We start from the raw sequence: 19,711 nt of genomic DNA on the forward strand, positions 1-19,711 counted from the left end.
GGGACAGTGTGCACGTAATCACCACTGCGCTCTGGGACAGTGTGCACGTAATCACCACAGTGCCCTGGGACAGTGTTTGCATGATCACCACTCCACTCTGGGACAGTATGCGCATGATCTCCACTGTTTTCTGGGACAGTGTGCACATAATCACCACAGTGCTCTGGGACAGTGTGTGTGTGATCATCCTGGTGCTTAGTGACAGTGCTTAATACATTGCAAAGCATTCAAAATATATGATAATTAATAGTTACAGAAAGGGGAATCTGTTTGAGCACTGGCTTAGCCAAAGTGCCCTCCAGATGCATGCTGGCGGAAACAATCTAAAAGGTTTGTATGTATTAAAAGATTATTGTAGCTAACGAAACATGAAAGGGAAAAATCAAGTGAGAGTGCAATGAATCTCCAACAAAATCTTCAGCCAAGTGGATAATTTGAGGAGCAGAGCTCTCGAGGCCAGGTTTTCAATTGTTTTTCCACAGGTCTGGGCTCATTAAGCTGTGTCCTTTACGCACGATTGCAATGAGAAATACATAATCCTATCAAGCACAGCATTATTCTGAACCTAATTGCACTCATACAGACACAGTTTCATCATTAATAACCTGTGTGGCTCAACAGTGGCATGAGTAATGACACAGGGGTTTGTGAATCTGTGATAACCGCAAGGTTATTTGTCTAAATTAGACCATTCATATTCATTTAAGGCTGGTATATGCGGAGTTAAGTGCGTTGCTTTTTGTATAATTGGCAGCAGGATCCAGTGTGATAGATGCCAGCTGGGATCTAGAAGCAGCAACAAACTGGATGTGCTCAGAGGGATTTAGTTGAAGTATATTGGAATTTGGAATGAGCATATCGTTTGCTTTTGTGCAGCATACTCTGAACGTAGGCCGTGTAAAAAGGCAAAAAAGAAAACCACTTTCAGACAACAAGGTGCAGGGCTGGATGAACACAGCAGGCCAAGCAGCATCATAGGAGCAGAGAGGCTGACGTTTCGGGCCTAGACCCTTCATCAGAAAAGGGGGAGGGGAAGGGGGTTCCGAAATAAATAGGGAGAGAGTGGGAGGCGGATAGAAGAGGGATAGAGGAGAGGATAGGTGGAGAGGAAACAAACAGGTCGAAGAGGCGGGGATGGGGCCAGGAAAGGTGAGTGTAGGTAGGGAGTTAGGAAGGGGATAGGTCAGTCCAGGGAGGACGGACAGGTCAAGGGGGCTGGATGAGGTTGGTCGGTAGGAGATGGAGGTGCGGCTTGAGGTGGGAGGAGGGGATAGGTGGGAGGAAGAACAGGTTAGGGAGGCAGGGACGAGTTGGACTGGTTTTGGGATGCGGTGGGGGAAGGGGAGAGTTTGAAACTTGTGAAATCCACATTGATACCATTGGGCTGCAGGGTTCCCAAGCGGAATATGAGTTGCTGTTCCTGCAACCTTCGGGTGGCATCGTTGTGGCACTGCAGGAGGCCCAGGATGGACATGTCGTCTGAGGAATGGGAGGGGGAGTTGAAATGGTTCGCGACTGGGAGGTGCATCCCGCCCCCTTGACCTGTCCGTCCTCCCTGGACTGACCTATCCCCTTCCTAACTCCCTACCTACACTCACCGTTCCTGGCCCCATCCCCGCCTCTTCGACCTGTTTGTTTCCTCTCCACCTATCCTCTCCTCTATCCCTCTTCTATCCGCCTCCCACTCTCTCCCTATTTATTTCGGAACCCCCTTCCCCTCCCCCTTTTCTGATGAAGGGTCTAGGCCCGAAACGTCAGCCTCTCTGCTCCTATGATGCTGCTTGCCCTGCTGTGTTCATCCAGCCCTGCACCTTGTTGTCTCGGATTCTCCAGCATCTGCAGTTCCTACTATCTCTCACTTTCAGACTGCCCTGTTTTGCTCTGCCATATTGTTAAACCAAGGATTGTTAACTCATCCTAGCTGCGTTGGGGGAATTGCAACTTGTGATTGCTTTGATTGAAGAGCTGCTGCTACAGCCCCTCATTCCTGAAATTGATTCCATTGTGAAATAATGAATATCGTGATTGCATTTTAGAAAAGAGAGTTGCGTTTGTGTGGTACCTTTCCCAAATCGCAAAGCACTTTCCAGCTAACAGACTACTTTTATCAAAGTATATTAGCTGTTGTAATGCACAAATGGCAAGAACTAATTTGTGCACGCAAGCTCCCACAGACAGCAGTGTCGCAATAACCAGAAAATCTGTTTTAATCATTTTGATCCCTGCTTCGCTTAAAAATAGTGGTGTGAGACCTTTTACATCCACTGAGGGGGTCAAATAGGGCTTTTGTCTCATCCAGAAGACAGCACCTCCCACAGTCCTTAGCAGTACTGAGGGAATGCTGCATTGTTGGCCGAAGTTTGTGTTTAACTGTCTGCAAATCCATACCAATCTGGCTCAGAGTGCAACTCTGACATTTAGATGTGAAACCTAACACTATATTTGCCTGACACATCGCTCATAGATCATGCTTCAGTCCTGGGCTCTGTATTAGACCTGTATTGATTGTCTTCAAAAGAGTTTAGTTTTCTTCAAGAATAATGACTTCCAGTGATTTCTGATTACCAGAGGCTCTACAACAAGCAAAACAGCAAGGAATATACAAAGGGGACAAGATTGGCAAATCCAACCACTCTTATTGCTCATGTTGTGAGCACTGTCTTCAGTAAGATATATATCCGTATTTAAATCTTCCCCATAGCACTAACCTTTGTCGAAGAGGTGCACAGGAATCCCCTGATGGGCATATTGGTTCTTAAGTTTTCACTTCCTCATTGTAAGTAAGCAAATGGACTTGGCTTGAAATTGTCCTATTGTAGCATAGAACACAGAATAGTACAGCACAGGAACAGGACCTTCAGCCCACCATGTCTATACTGACCATGATGCTATTGTAAACTAATCCCATCTGCCTGCACATGGTCCGTATCCCTCTATTCCCTACCCGTTTCCGTGTCTGTCTGAAATCCTTTCAGATGTTGCTAACGTATCTGCTTCTACCACCTCCCCTGGTAGCATATTCCAGACACTTACCACTTTTGTGTAAAAAACTTGCCCCACTCCTTTAAACCTTCCCCCCTCACCTTAAATCTATGCCCCCTAATATTTGACATTTCACCCTGGGGAAATAAGTCTCTCGACTATCCGTGCCCTCATAATTTTATACACATGTATCAGGTTACCCCTCAGCCTCCTACTTACATTCTAGTGAAAATAATACAAATTTGTCCAACTTCTCCTTAAAGCTAATACATTCCAATGCAGGCAACATCCTGATAAACCCTTTTGCACCTTCTCCAAAGCCTCGGATTCCTTCCCATAGTGTGGTGATCAGAACTACACACAATATTCCAAATGTGGCCTAACTAAAGTATTATACAGCTGAAGCATGACTTGCCAACATTTATACTCGATTTCCTGACCGATGAAGGGAAGCATGTCATACGCCTTCTTTACATCTTATTCACCAGTGTTGTCACTTTCCAGGAACTATGACCTCATGCCCCAAGATCGCTCTATATATCAATGCTCATAAGGGTCTGGCCATTCACAGCATGCTTTCCTCTTGCATTTGACGTCCCAAAAAGCATCACCTCACACTTGTCCAGATTAAACTCCATCTCACATTTATCTGCCTAATTTCCAACTGATCTGAATCCTGCTGTATCTTTTGATAACCCTCCTCACTAACCACAACTCCACCAATTTTTGAGTTGTCTGCAAACTTTTAAACAGACTGCCTATATTTTCATCCAATTCATTTATATGTGTTACAAACAACAAAGATCCCATCATTGATAACATGGTGTAGAGCTGGATGAACACAGCAGGCCAGGCAGCATCAGAGGAGCAGGAAGGCTGACGTTTCGGGCCTAGATCCTTCTTCAGAGATCCCATCATTGATCCTTACAGAACACAACTGTTCACAGGCCACCAATCAGAACAAAAACCTTTCCACAACCACCACCTGTCTCTAAGACCAAGCCAACTTTATATCCAACTTACCAATTCACTATGGATTTCGTGACTTAATCTTTGGACCTTCCTACTATGAGGGACCTTGTCAAATGCTTTAGTAAAGTTCACGTAGACAACATACACCACCCTACACTCATCAACCATCTTTGCCACTTCCTCAAAAAACTCAATTAAATTTGTGAGACAAGACCTTCTCTACACAAAGGCATACTGACTGTTCCTAATAAGTCCATTCTTCTTCAAATGCGAGTAAATCCTGTGCCTAAGAATCTTCACCAATAATTTCCCTAACAGTGATGTAAGTCTCACCAGTCAATAATTTGCTGGATTATCCCTGTTCCCTCCTTAAACAAAGGAACACTATTGTCTATTCTCCAGTATTATGGGGCCTTGCCTGTGTCTAAAGAGGTTGGAAGATCTCTGTCAAGGCCCCAGTAATCTCCTGTCTTACCTCCTTCAGTATCTTTGGATAGATCCCATCAGGCCCTGAGGACTTATTTAACTTAATGATTTTCAAGATATCAACACCACCTCTTCCTTAATATCAACATGCCCTAGAATATCAATGTACCCCTCTCAATCTTTCATTCCTGTCCTTTTCCGTGGCTAATACCACTACAAAGTACTTTATTAAGGACCTCACACACTTCCCCTGGCTCCATGCATAAATTCTTTTCTTTGTCCTTGAGTGGACCTACCCTTTCACTAACTACCCTCTTGCTTCTGATATATGTATAAAATGGTTTGGAATTCTCCTTAAATCTACTTGCCAAGGACATTTCATGGACAGTTTTAGCTCTCCTAATTCCGTTTGAGTTCTTTCCTGCTAATTTTATATTCCTCAGGGCCTTGTTGATTTCAGTTTCTAATCCCTTACTTATGCTTCTTTTCTGTTTTTGACCAAACTTTCAATATCGCATGTCATCCAAAGTTCCTGAACCTTGTCATCCTTATCTTTCATCCTCACAAGAACATGCTGGTCCTGAACTCTGATGAAATGGCCATTAAAAGATTTCCCGCACAGGAGATGTGGATTTACCCTCAAACTGCTGTCCTTCCCCTCCCCTGCCCCCCCAATTTAATTTCTCCAGTTCTTCCCTAATACATTCCTCCAATTTAGCAATTTCACCTGAGGACCAGTCTTATTCTTATCCATGACTATCTTCAAACTTATAGAATTATAATCACTGTGCCCAAAATGCTACCCAACTGAAAATTTGATCACCTGGCCTGGTTCGTTCCCCAATACAAGGTCTGGTACCACTTCTTCCTTGGTTGGACTATATGCACACTATTTCAAGAAGCCCTCCTGGATGCACCTAACAAATTCCGTCCCATCGAAGCCCCGGCACTAAAGGAATCCCCGTCAGTATTGGGTAAGTTAAAATTACCTGGTTGTTTTGTATCTTTTCATGATCTGCTTACATATCTGTTACTTTATCTCCTGCTGGCTATTGGGAAGCCATAACCTCATCACAGTGATTGCATCTTTCTTATTCCTGAGTTCTACTGATCTCACTGGATGAGCCCTCCAAGACGCCCTCTCTCAGTGCAGCTATGACCTTCTCCTCAGTAATTAATGCAACTCCCCACTCCTTTTACACACCTCTCTATTGCACCTGAAACATCTGAACACCGCCAGTCCTGCTCTTCTCTCCACCAGGTTTCTGTAATGGTTACTACATTGTAGTCCCATGTACTAATCCAGGCTCGAAGCTCATTTGTTTTACCTATTATACTTCTTGCATTAAAATAAAAACACTTCAGACTGTCAGTCCTGCTATGTTCATTAATTTGGTCCTGCCTGACTTACTTGATTTAACTTTTACCTTCTCCTCAATAAGTCTATATGTTGACCTACTACTGTGGTTCCCACTCTGCTGCCACACTAGTTTAATACCTCCCTGAAAGGATATTGGTACCCCTCCAGTTTAAATGCAACCCATCTTTCTTAAACAGGTTCCTCCTGCCCTGGAACAGATCCCAATGATCCAGATATCTAAAGTCCACCCTCCTATACCAGCTCTTAAGCCACACATTCAACTGTATGATCTTCCTATTTCTGGCCTCACTAGCACGTGGCACAGGGAATAAGCCTGAGATTAGAACCCTAGAGGTCCTGCTTTTCAACTTTCCACAGAACTCCCTGGACTCCCTTTGCACGACCTTATCCTTCTTCCAGCCTACTTTGTTAGTATCGATATGGAACACAACCTCTGACTGCTCATCCCACCCCACCCACCCCTTTCAAAATATCCTGTGCCTGCTCAGAGACATGCCTGGCATTCCTGGAGTCTTGCTTAAGGCCACAGAAACTGCACCCCTAACGATAGAGTTCCTTATCACTACCACACATTTACACTTTGACCTTCCTTGCTGTACAACAGTGCCAGTCGTGGCGCCACTGATCTGGCTGCTACTGTTGCATTCCCCTATGAGGTCCCCCCACCCCCAGTAATATCAAAATGGTATACATGTTTGAGAGGGGAATGGCCACAAGGACTCCTGTACTATCTTCCTGTCCCTCCTGGCAGTCGCCTATCTATTTGGCTGAACCTTTGGCGTGACCACATCCCTGAGACTCCTTACAAACAGGAACCAGTATGCAATTGATTACATATCACAATTGCAACTTTCACCATGCTCCCAGGAAGAATGCTTAAGAATGGGACTTAATCCTCTAATTACAGCAATTTGGAGCAAGCATTTGAATTACTTCCTTGTTTCCAGCCCTTCGCTTTAAGGAATGTGCAGTTTCAAATTTTTGCATCTGATTTCAGAATTCCAGGATTGAGAAAGGGTGTAATTCCTATTGGCAGAGTAAGGGAGAAATACGGATTTGAACCTGAATCCACAAAGCCACAGTCTTGTTGTTTTAAATCAGATAGCAAAGTGTGGAGCTGGAGGAACACATCAGGCCAGGCAGCATCAGAGGAACAAGAAAGCTGAAGTTTCGGGTTGGGACCCTTCTTCTCAGTCTTGTTGTCTTGACTTGTTGCCATGAAAGGGTAAAGCCAGAGGAGGCTCCCCAAGGAAGTCTGCTTCTGAAAAGCCATTACAGCAGCTCATGCCTCTGCAGTCCCTGTTAAGGTTTTAAAAGTCCAAATCCTTCAGAGTGGGGATTGGTTCCTGTAGAAACAAAGACTTTCAAACAACTATTTGTTTAGCTCATTTGAGTCTGATGTTACAGGTATTTTTAAAATGAATAGAGGAACATAAAAAAATGGAGTGAAGCTTAGCTATCTTTCCTCTTGAGCCTGCTCTATCATTTAGTAAGGTCTTGGCTCAACAAAGTCAACTCGGCTTTCTTCCCATATCACTTTATCCCCTGATTACCCAAATGTACAAAAATTCATCAATCTTAGCCTCAGATACACTCAACAACTGAGCATCCATGGTTCTTTGGAGTAGACAATTCCAAGGATTCACAACCTTCTGAGTGAAGAACTTTCTCCTTATCTCAATCATATAAGGTTGATCTCTTATCCAAAAACTATGAACTGTGGTTCCAGACTAGACAAACAGGCAGCTGGAAGAATGCAGCAGGCCAGGCAGCATCTGGAGGAAAGGAGCAGTCAATGTTTTGGGTATTACCCTTCTTCAGGACACAGTCAGGGGATACAGATTCTAAGCATCCAACCTGTGAAGCACACAAACTGTTTTATATGTTTCAATGAGATTACCTCCAATTTTTCTGAAGTCTAGATAGAGTGGCAAGACATAGCAAGGAGAGCAAATTGGGCCAGGCCAGGCACTATTGAACCCCCCCAATGTCTAAATCCTAGGGCTAGAGTCATTTGCAAAAGGGCAAATGTAGATTCCATTCTGCTGTAATTAAGAAGGAAGAACTGTGCCCCAGAAATTTTTGGACATATTTTGTTACTAAACAGTTATGGCTCCCATGTCAGCAGTATGCTTGTAATGTAGTAAAACATATCAAGGAGAGATCCCCCTTCACAGTAGGGTAATTAAACAAAATTTGATACTGACCCACACAAGGAGATATTTGAAAAAGCAAATACCAAGAATGCTGGAAATCTGAAATTAAAACACAAATGGAGTGTGCCATTATGATGAATTCGTCAGATTAAGGGCACCATGGTGGCTCAGTGGTTAGCACTGCTGCCTCACAGCACCGGGGACGCAGGTTCGATTTCACCCTCAGGTGACTGTCTGTGTGGAGTTTGCACATTCTCCCCGTGTCTGCGTGGGTTTCCTTTGGGTGCTCCGGTTTCCTCCCACAGCCCAAAGATGTGCAGGTTAGTGGATTGGCCTTGGTAAATGGTGATAGAGTGGGAGCCTGGACCTGGTTGGATGGTCTTCAGAGAGTCAGTGCAGGCTTGAAGGTCTCTTTGTGCACTGTAGGGATTCTGTAAATCTATGATTCAGAATCTTGAAATACTTGAGGATATAATGAATTTTTGGTCAAGACAATTTTCTTTAAGACAAAGCCTGCAAGGCAAGCCTGGCTGCTAATGTTAGTTCTAAAAGTAGAATTCAGTTACTTTTGTAAGGTCCCCTGTGTGAACCCCTGGAATTTCATACCTTGTGTGTTGACAAGGCAGCTTGAAAGAGAGAGACTTCCAAAGGCAGAGGTACAATTGTAGGTGGGCTGATGTGCAAGAGTGGAGCAGTGCATTGTAAATGTCATAGCTTGAGGATAGACATTAAACACCCCTGCTCATCTACTGAAATGAACAGAGACACTCTGACTCTGAGTGCTGAAAGCTGGTCAGCACGGAAAGGAAACAGGACAAAAGAATTTGAGCCCATACCTGCAAAGCCAAGAAAGCAATGCGCTATTGCGAACATCAACAGTATTGGTATCATCCCATGTAACAGCTGTATATTTCCACTATCTGTCCTTCAGAAATATGCTAAAGACAGATTTGTGCATCTTTCAACTTATATCCTTTCTTGGACCTGTTTGTTCTTTCTTACCTGTGTGTATGTGGGCTGGGGAGGGCAGATGGAACTGTGATAGAGATACAGTGTGGGTCTTATTTCGTTGCCTGTGGCAGCTGGATCTGTCATTGGGTTTTCGGTAACTCTAACTGTGAGATGAAATGAAGAATATATCCTCCAGTGGGTTGAAAGAGGAAGCGGTCTTAATTTGTGGGAACATTGGATTGAAATGATAGAAGGTGGTATTGCTAACATGATTGTTGTTACACACAACACTGAACATCCCTTGTTTTAATCTACTTTTTCAATATAAAATGGAAGCAAAGTACTGTGGATGCTAAAATAAAAGCAAAGTCCAAGAGAAACTTGCCCGGTCTGGCAGGATCTGTGGAGAGAGAAACAGATAATTTTTTGAGTCCAATATGACTTCTTTGGAACCCAAGGCTCCAAATGTTCTCTGTTTCTCTGCCTACAGATGCCGCCAGACCTGCCAAGTTTCTCCAGCACTTTTGGTTTCTGTTTCAGTATAAAATGGGTAAAAGCCGAGCCAGAGTGATGAGCTCTGCTTGACTGGAGAGATGAAAATGCAACCCTCAACTACAGCCTTGTGTATGATTGTTTGGGTATTGTATGCTAAGTGAGCTACATGCTTCATTATTCAGATGCTGTGCAGAGTTACTGCTGACGTAGCCGTATGGGTAGACTGATGGCAGCTGGTGGAGGCATTGGGTGTGTTGATGCATTGGCACAAACATATGGTGCAAGCTGCATCATACTTTACTTTGATATTGTGTTGCCAAATGGGGCAATTATTTCCTTGAAATTGTATCAACACAATGACCTTCCTCTCACGAGTTTATCCTTCAAAACTCCAAAGGGTTAAGAGTTTAGACCCAACTTACTCGGCCTCCAATCGTACAGCAATCTTCTTGTCCTAGGGATTAGTTTAACGAACATATTTGCTGTACCAGCTCCAGGGAATGTATATCCCTCCTTTAAATGTGGACACCAAAACTACACACAGCACTTCCTCTATAAACTTACCAAAAACTCTGTGTGTTGGTAGCACGGCTTCCTTATTGCAAACACATTGCATTACAAGCCAACATGTCATTTTCCTTCCTTATTGTTTGCCCTACCTGTATGCTAATTCCTGTCCTGAAATAGCCAGTTGTCTTGGCAATCACAGCCTTGCCACTCCTCCATGATTGGATGGTTGGGGCGGTGGGGGTTTGGTAGGGGAGGGGTATGGGTGGAGTGGTATGTCTGAGAATCAAGTCCAGTTCTCACCATGCTTCCATTTCCTGGCAACACTCCCAAGGATAACATTTTGGATGAACAATTCTCCTAGAATTTCTATCCACTTATTTCCAGTTCTATATCCTCTCCGCAGAGCCTGACAGTTTTTTTTCTTTTTCAGGTATATATCCAATTCTCTTTTGAAAGTTGCTTTTGAATCCAGTTTTTCTATTCTTTCAGGCAGTGCATTCCAGATTGCAACAAGAATCTTAGCTGATCTTTATTGACTCCTGTTACAGGCAAAGGTCCCTAATTTGTTACAATGCTGGATGGGATTCTCCTCCCCTATCTCCTCCCCACCATATATGGCTATGCTCTCAGGTGAGGAGAGATGAACTAACTCCCTTTCTTAATCCAAACCCTCTCTCAGTTGGTCACAACATGGTGAATTCGAAAAAGCTCCCTTACCTCATGGACACCTTTTCCCAATCCAAATGTCTTTGTTTTCAAAGGAGCTGATTTAGCCAGGCTTTCCAGGAAGAAAAGGGTGAGTTTATTAGCTACTAAACATGAGAAAGGATAATCAAATGTGACACAGCCACAGGTTAAAAATGTTAATTGAGCAAAAAAGAGTTTAAAACGTTTAGGAATCAGCCTCTGAGAAGTGTAGATGGTGGAATATTAAGGCCATAAAGTTGGTAAAACTAAGGCAAAGATAGAAAGAATTTTAATCAGTAAGGGAATTAAGGGTTATGGCAAAAAGCCAGGGAAGTGGAGTTAAGGATTATGAGATCAGACGTTGTAATTCAAAATTTGAGATGTCTGTAATCCGAGATTATGATTTGTCGTCATGCGACCATCCTATCATACCCTGCACCCTGCAACCATCTAGAGTCATGACCATCATTGCCTTGGTTACACTAAGCAAGCCCAAGAGGGGTGGCAGTCTTGCTGGTCTGGATGGCGTAACACCTCACCAGCTGTATCTGGTAGGCTATTCTGCATGAGTGTCCTTGGCATGCCGTTCCTGGCCAACTTAGAAAGGTTTATCAGAAAGTGTGAAGACATTCAGTCTGGAAATAATTTCCAAGGTGGTGTTTGACGTTTCAATGTGAAATGAAACCACTGTTCTTCCTGTTTGTGGACCTGGGTTTCTAGTGTGTTCAAAGGAAGGAGCATTTGTCTCATGTCACAGAAACCCAGTAGTTATACCTGTCTGAATTCACAGGTTTGAACTGTCTTGTTCCCATCACATTCTGTGCAACTGATTAATAAAGAGAAAATGAGCAGTGTGGATCTTGCAGCTGATCCTGGGATTGCAGGCTTAGTCAAAGATTTATTATAGTTTTTTTTACAGTTTTACAGTTACTATAGTCATTATAGTTTACCAGTGTAAGATTTTTTTCCCATTTTGTTTTATTCAGATTTTGAAAAAACCCAAAAAACTAAACAAAAAAAATTGGCGATTTGTTTTCAAATGGACTTTTTTTAAAAACAGTTTTTTTTAAGGGTCTACAGTGAATGGCTGAGTTTTTTTATTCTAAAGTCTATTCTGTGTTTTACAGGATTTTGTTTTACACTCCAAAGGATTTTTTTTTTAAAGACTGTAGTTTTTTTTTAAATAAAGAGTTGTGTTTTCATTCCAGTCAGACCTACAACATGTGGTCAGCTCCAGAGAAGATTTTTTTTCTTTGAGGGATTTACTGAAGGGGAGTTGTTTTTAATCAGTTAATCAGCTAAGTGGTTGATTTCATTTAATTTTTATATGTTTGATGTATATTTTTAATTTTTTTTCTGTTTAAAAAATATTTTCTATAGGTAATGAAAGGTAGTTTATTTTATATATAAGGTGGTATTGAAACATTCTTCTTTTTAGGCTTAATGTTATAAAGGCCATGTATAATCTACAGAGTGAGATGACTAGTAGATTTAGAAAAGTTATTACCCAGCAGGATCAGTCAGGTAGATGGGAGACTGTCAGGAAGGGTAAGAAGGTAATTCAAAAGTCTCCAGTGGCTATTCCTCTACCAAATAGATATTCAGTTTTTGGAACAGTCGAAGGGGATAGTCTCTCCGAGGAAAATGGAAGGGCCAGTCAGTAATTGGACACTTGGAATGATTCTTATGTTAGGCAGCATTTAACAAGATTTAATAATATTATTGTTATAGGGGATTCTCCCGTCAGGGGCATAGACAAGCGACTCTGTGGCAGTGAGTGTAAATTTAGGATAATTTGTTGTTTTCCTGGTGCAAGGATTAAGGATGTTTCTAAATGTTTCAAGTATATTGTTAAAGGTGAGATTTAGAAGCCAGAAATTATTGTACACATTGGTAGCAATGACATTTTTAGGGAAAAGATTGAAGCAGGACAGAGTGAATTTAAGAGGTTAGGTAGAAGGTTAAAAAAAAACCTTAAAAAAAATAATTTCTGTCTTACTCCCAATGCCAAACTCAAATGAGGGAAAGAACAAAAGATTAAAGGAGATAAATCAATGGTTGAAGAGTTGGTGTATTGTTCAGGGATTTGGGTTTTTGGACAATTGGAATGTCTTTTGGCATAGAAAAGACTTGTTAAAAAAGGATGGGTCTAACCCAACTGGAAGGGGACCTATATCTTAGCAGGGAGATTTGCTCATTCTATTAAGGGAGACTTTATACTGATAGAGAAGGCAAGTGGAGGAATTCTAAGTAGCAGTGCAAATGGAAGGATTGATGGAGTAGGTTCTGAATGTGAGGATAGCACATCAATTAGAAAAGAAAGACAAGAGAGCGTATGTAGTAACTCTGAAGCACTAAATTGCATTTATTTCAATGCAAGGGATCTTATGGGTAAGGCTGATGAACTCAGGGCATGTTTAAGGGACGTCATAGCTATGGCAGAGACTTGGCTGAGGGATGGACAAGACTGGCAGCTCAATGTTCCCGGTTTTAGATACTATAGGAAGGATAGCAAAGGAGGCAAGAAAGGAGGGGTTGGGGGTGCGTTTTTGATTAAGGAATGCATTACTGTTGTAACTAGGGAAGATATTTCTGAAAAATCGTCCAGTGAAAATATATAGGGTAGTAATTACAAATAAGAAAGGAAAGACCACTTTGATGGGATCGTCCTATAGGCCCCCCAATAGTAGGAGAGAAATTGAGAAACAAATATGTTGGGAGATCTCAGATATATGTAAGCATAGTCAGGTTGTAATAATGGGGGATTTTAATTTTCAAAACATTGGCTGGGATTGTTAAAGGTTTGGATGGTGAGGAATTTGCCAAATGTGAGCTAGTGGGAGGTGCTCAAGAGTGTGATGATGAGATGTCAGAGGCATTTTGTTCCTGTTAGAGTGAAGGTTAAGTTTGGTAAGATTAAGGAACAATGGATGAATAAAGATATTGAATTTCTAGTCAAGAATAAGCAAGAATCCTTTTTTTAGATATAGACAACTTGGTTCAATTGAATCTCTTAATCAATATAAAGGGTGTAGGGGCATTCTTAAGAGAGAAATCAGGAAGGCAAAGAGGGGATATGAGATAGCATTGGCAGATAAGGTTAAGGATAATCCAAAGAGATTCTGCAAATCCATTAGGAGCAAGAGGGTAACTAGAGAGAGGGTTGGGCCTCTTAAAGATCAAGAAGGTCGTCTTTGTGTTGAACCCCAGGAGACAGGAGTGATACTAAATGAATATTTTGCGTCAGTTTTTACTGTGGAGAAAGAAATGGAGTCTAGAGAATGCAGAGAAATAAACTTTGATGTTTTAAAAACAATTCACATTATAGAAGAGGAAGTTCCGGAGGTCTTAGAGATTATATAGGTGGATAAATCTCCGGGACCTGATCTACTGCATCCAGAATGTTGTGGGAAGTAAGGGAGGAAATTACGAGACCCCTGGCAGAAATATTTGCATCATGTATAACTACGGATGAGGTGCCTGATGACTGGAAAGTGCCGAATGTTGTACCTTTGTTTAAGAAAGGTTGTAAGGAGAAACCGGGGAACTACAGACCTGTGAGTCTGACTTCGGTTCTAGGTAAATTGTTGGAGGTGATTATAAAAGATAGGATTTATGGACCTTTAGAGAGGCAAAAATTGATTAGGGATAGTCAGCATGGTTTTGTGCAGGGAAAATCATGTCTCACAAACTTGATTGAGTTTTTTGAGGAAGTTAACAAAAATGTTGATGATGGCAGAGCAGTAGACATTGTTCATTTGGATTTTAGTAAAGCCTTTGACGAGGTTCCGCATGGTAGACTAATTAGTAAAGTTAGGTCACATGGGATTCAGGGTGAGCTTGCCAATTGGATACAAAATTGGCTTAACGGCAGAAGACAGAGAGTAATTAGTAGAGGGTTGCTTTTTGGACTGGAGGCCTGTGACCCGCGGTGCTCCACAGGGATAGGTTCTGGGTCCTCTTTTGTTTGTCATTTATATGAATGATTTGGATGAGAATATAGAAGGCATAGTTAGTAAGTTTGTGGATGACACCAAAATTGGTGGCCCTGTAGACGGTAAAGAAGATTTTCCAAGATTACAAAGGGATCTTGATCAAATGGGTCAATGGGCTGAAAAATGGCAGATGGAGTTTAATCTGGATAGATGCAAGCTATTTTAGTTTGGTACAACAAACAAGGGCAGGGCTTATACAATTAATGGTAGGGCCTTGGGGTGCAGGTACATAAGTCTTTAAAGTTGATGTCACATATAGACAGGATGGTTAAAAAGCGTTTGGTATACTTGCCTTCATTGCTCAATCCTTTGAGTATAGGAGTTTGGAGTTATGTTGAGGTTGTACAGAACATTGTTGAGGCCTCATCTGCAATACTGCATCTAGTTCTGGTCGCCTAGTTATAGGAAGGATATTATCAAGCTGGTGAGGGTTCAGAAGAGATTTACCAGAATGCTGCCAGGTATGGAAGGTTTGAGTTATAAGAAAAGGCTGGGACTTTTTTCAATAGAGCATAGAAGGTTGAGAGGTGACCTGATTGAAGTTTGTAAAATAATGATAGGTGTAGATAGAGTTGATGGTAATTGCCTTTTCCCTAAGATAGCGAATTTCAAGACTGAGGGACACATTTTTAAGCTGAGAAGAGAGAGATTTAAAAAAGACATGAGAGGCATTTTTTTAACACAGAGGGTGGTTCCTGAGGCAGTGGTGAATGCAGGTATAATTATAATGTTTAAAAGAGATTTGGATAGGTTTGGAGGGATATGGGCCAGGAGCAGGCAGGTGGGACTAGTTTAGTTTGGAATTATGTTCAGCATGGACTGGTTGGACCGAAGGGTCTGTTTCCGTGCTGTATGACTTATGACTCTAGATCCATTTCATAACCTTCAGTATAGGGCAAAGATTGCAAGGTTGGGTGTGGAAACTCATTAGGTTTGAGCATGAGTCAGTGACAGGGCTTGGCATCATAAGTCATTGAAGATCCTGTATCGTGTACTAACATTTCAGAGACACATTTCCTGTGCTGATGCAGGAATGTTATTTCATTCGTGAAGTGCAGTTTATCGCTGGCCGAGGGTGTAGAGAAGGGACTTGTTTCTTGACCTGTCTTGGTGGAGTTTCTGAACCAATTATTATGTGATCTCTATTTTCAGCCAGAGGTTACTGGCCACAGGGTGGTTTCTCCCAGAGTCAGAATATTAAATAAAAAAACGAAAGGACTGTGGAAGCTGGAAATCAGAAACAAAAACAGAAATTGCTGGAAAAGTTCAGCAGGTCTGGCAGCATCTGTAGAGAGAAATCAGAGTTAATGTTTCCGGTTCTTCAGAAGGTTCTGAGGTTTACCAGCAATTTCTGGTTTTGTCTCCCAGAGTCAAACCTCCCAAACTTAATGCAACTGTGGCTTTGCTTCTAACTGTAATGAAATGCATTTGAAATACAGTGTGTGCTGTGGCACAGTTGTAGCACTCTGAGTATGTAGGTTGTGAAGCAACTCGATTGGATAGGTACAAAAAAGGATGTGTCTTCCTGTGGTGGAGACTAGCACTAAGGTAGACAGTTGAAGAATAAGTAGTCTCCCTTTTAAGGCAGAGAGATAATGAATTTCTTCCCTCTTTGCTTCCTGAGGAAATAGTGAAGGCTGTGCCTTGAATTTATTCAAGACTGAGTTAGGTAAGTTTTGATAGACAAGGGAATCTAGCATTACGGGGAACATACAGGAATGCAGCATTGAGACCACAACCAGACCAGCTTATTGAATGGCAGAGCAGCATTGAAGGACCAAATAGCCTACCTCTGTTCCTAAGTCCAATGTAGTGTGAGTTCAAATCCTACTCCAGAATCTGAGCACAGAAATCTCAGCTGGTTCTCCAATGCAGCAGTGAGGAAGTATGACACTGTTGAAGATGCTGTCTTTTAGTCCACATGAAATGTTAAAAAGGGAGAACCCCAACAAGAAGGTAGATTACTATCTGAACGACTGTAATTTAGGAGAGGAGAGTGTGCAGTGTGACCTGGGTGTCCTTGTGCACCAGCCGCTGAAGTTAAGCATGCAGGTGCAGCAGGTGGTAAAGAAGGTAAATGGTATGTTGGCCTTCATTGCGAGAGGTTCCAAGTACAAGAGCAGGGAAGTGTTGTAGCAGTTATACACGGCCTTGTTGAGGCCACACCTAGAATATTGTGTGCAGTTTTGGTCTCCTTTTCTGGGGAAGGGTGCTCTTGCTCTCGAGGGAGTGCAGCGAAGGTTTGCCAGGCTGCGTCTGGGGATGGCGGATCTGATGTGTGAGGAGAGATTGACTAGGTTGGGATTGTTTTTGCTAAAGTTCAGACAAATGAGGGGAAGATCTCATAGAGACATATAAAATTCTAACAGGACTGGACAGGGTAGATGCAGGGAGGATGTTCCCGATGGTGGGTGTGCCCAGAACTAGGGGTCACAGTATGAGGATTTGGGGTAGACCATTTAGGATGGAAATGAGGAGACATTTCTTCACCCAAGGAGTGGTGAGCCTGTGGAATTCATTACCACAGGAAGTAGTTGATGCCAAAACATTGAATGTATTCAAGAGGCGGCTAGACATAGCAGTTGGGGCAAATGGGATCAAAGGTTATGGGGAGAAAGCAGGATTAGGCTATTGAGTTGGACGATCAGCCATGATTGTGAAGAATGGCGGAGCAGGCTCAAAGGGGCGAACGGCCTCCTCCTGCTCCTGTCTTCTATGTTTCTATGTAACTCCCGCTGTAGGCAGATGTAAAAAAAATTCCATGACACTATTTCAAAGAAGAGTGGGGGAGTCATCCTTGGTGTCCTGGCAAGTATTTATCCCTCCATTAACGTCGCAAAACCAGATTATTTGATTTTGTCATCTTGCTGTTTGTGAGGAGTTTGCTTTTGCCAAATTGGTTGCCTCATTTCCTAAATGGTGGCTACTTTTGAAACGTATCTCATTGGTTGTAAGATACTTTAAGACAACCAGTGGTCATGAAAGGTGTCACGTGAAAATATCTTTTTTTTCCATCTGCCGGTTCCCAAACTGCAAGCCATAATTTACTGATAAAGCCGAAATCATGCTGCATTGAAATCTCCAGTCATTTAAAATAAATTTTCAGGAATGCATACAGAACACATGCTTAATGTTCCATTACCTCCTCTTGGTGGCTGAAGATTCCTATGGGCTATGTGATGCTGGAAAGCATTATGTTAGCTCGGGACTTCAAGCTTTAAATCTGAACTCTAACCCTGCCATCCCATGCACCCTAGTGTTGACTGGCAGAATTGCATTTTCTTTTTAAAGAATATTTAAACACAATGACCTTACTCCATGCAGTTGCACAGCAGTCCAAACTCCACGGAACATAAGAGGGTTGTTTAATAGGCCGCTGTGAAATCATTGGTGAATGGATTTGCTCAGGGCTGGGAAATCCCATCCCAATTAAAAACACCAAATATGAGTGATGGGCAACAATATTAGAGACAATGTGTGTTCCACTGAAGTACTTGATAGCTCTGAATGTGACAGTAGGAGACAATTTTATATTAAATTAGTGTGTAGCTGTCAGCCCTTGTTACCCTGCTTTGTGGTTTTTGACCTGCTGAGTGCATTCAACCTGGAAAGGAAAAACTTGCATTTACAGGCTCCACGAACTCAGTATGTCCTGAAGTGTTTTAGAATGAATTATGTGGTCACTAGTAAGTAGGAAATGTGATAGTCAGTGGACACAGCATGGGCTCCCAGCAGCAGTGTGATCACGACCAGTTAGTCTGTTTTAGGTGTTGGTTGAAGGGTAAATATTGAACAGGATTCTTCTTTGAGATAGTGCTGGGACTTCTTTTACATCCATCAACAGGGTCTCTGTTACCGTCTCATCTGAAAGTAGCACCTTTGATTGTGCAGCACCCTCTTCCCTTCTTCAATGGAGTGTCAGCCTAGAATGGGTGCTGACACCTCCAGTCTGGGGCTCACTCTGAAAGAAAGGGTTAGTGCTGAGCAAAGGTCAATAACTTTAAAAGCAAGCAGTTTAGCAGACAATGCATTCCTCTTCCCTCCAGGACATTTATGTGGTTGACTGCCAGCAACCCACAGTGATTCAGTGGGTTCGTTCAGTGACTAGTTGGTCTTGCCAGAGAGTTTAATTAATTATTCTTTTAAAAAATAGTCTAATTGCCCACATTCCTGTCAATTGGGGTGGTGCAGTGGCTCAGTGGTTAGCACTGTTGCCTCACAATGCTGAGGACCCGGGTTCAACTCCACCTTCAGGTGACTGTCTGTGTGGAGTTTGCACATTCTCCCCGCGTCTGTGTGGGTTCCCTCCGGGTTCTCCGGTTTCTTCCCACAGTCCAAGGATGTGCAGGGTAGGTGGATTGGCCATGCTAAATTGCCTGTAGCGTCCAGGGATATGCAGGCTAGGCAGGTTAGCCATGTGAAATGTAGGTTTGCAGGGATAGAATGGGGCTGGGTGGGATGCTCTTCAGTGGGTTGGTATGGCTTCAATGGGCCAAATGGTCTACTTCCGCACTGCAGGGAGCAGAGTTTTATCTGTAAGGGAAAAAACATGCTTCTGGAATGTCCTTATGCTCCAAAGTAAGGTGAATGACACTCAATGTTTGTGTTCGAAAAGTTGGCAAATGTCATGCTAGAAATCTGGATGCAATTTTTTAAAAAATTCATTAACTGGATGAGGGCATCACTGGCTGAGCTAGCGTTTATTGCCCATCCCTAATTGCCCAGATGGTAGTTCAGAGTCACCCACATTGCTGTGGGTCTGGAGTCACATGTAGGCCAGACCAGGTAAGGATGGCAGTTTCCTTCCCTAAAGGACATTACTGAACCAGATGGATTTTTCCAACAATCAACAATGGACTCATGGTCATCATTAGATTCTTAATTTCAGATATTTTTATTGAATTCACGTTCCACCATCTGCCATGGTGGGATTCGAACCCAGGTCCCAAGAACATTATCTGAGTCTCTGGATTAACAATCCAGCGATAATAACAGTAGGCTATCACCTCTCATCGGTGCATAATATGGTGCAATATTTCAGGGCAGGTTCAATACAAGGAAATGGATGTGTCCCATCTACATGACTGAGCAGGTTTCCCAGCCTCTTACTAATGGCAGGGGTTTGTTGCATTAACACTAATGAACAGAATGCATTG

At 42.5% G+C, this 19,711-nt stretch overlaps 1 protein-coding gene across 1 annotated transcript in view; it reads left to right on the forward strand.

Annotated features, from left to right (window-relative positions):
* Positions 1–19,711, forward strand: part of ccdc85ca (coiled-coil domain containing 85C, a) — a 204,270-nt gene that overhangs the window by 169,392 nt on the left and 15,167 nt on the right. The window lies entirely within an intron of this gene.

This window comes from Rhincodon typus, chromosome 8 (assembly GCF_021869965.1).
Source record: "Rhincodon typus isolate 14 chromosome 8, sRhiTyp1.1, whole genome shotgun sequence".
In the NCBI taxonomy this organism is placed as follows: domain Eukaryota; kingdom Metazoa; phylum Chordata; class Chondrichthyes; order Orectolobiformes; family Rhincodontidae; genus Rhincodon; species Rhincodon typus.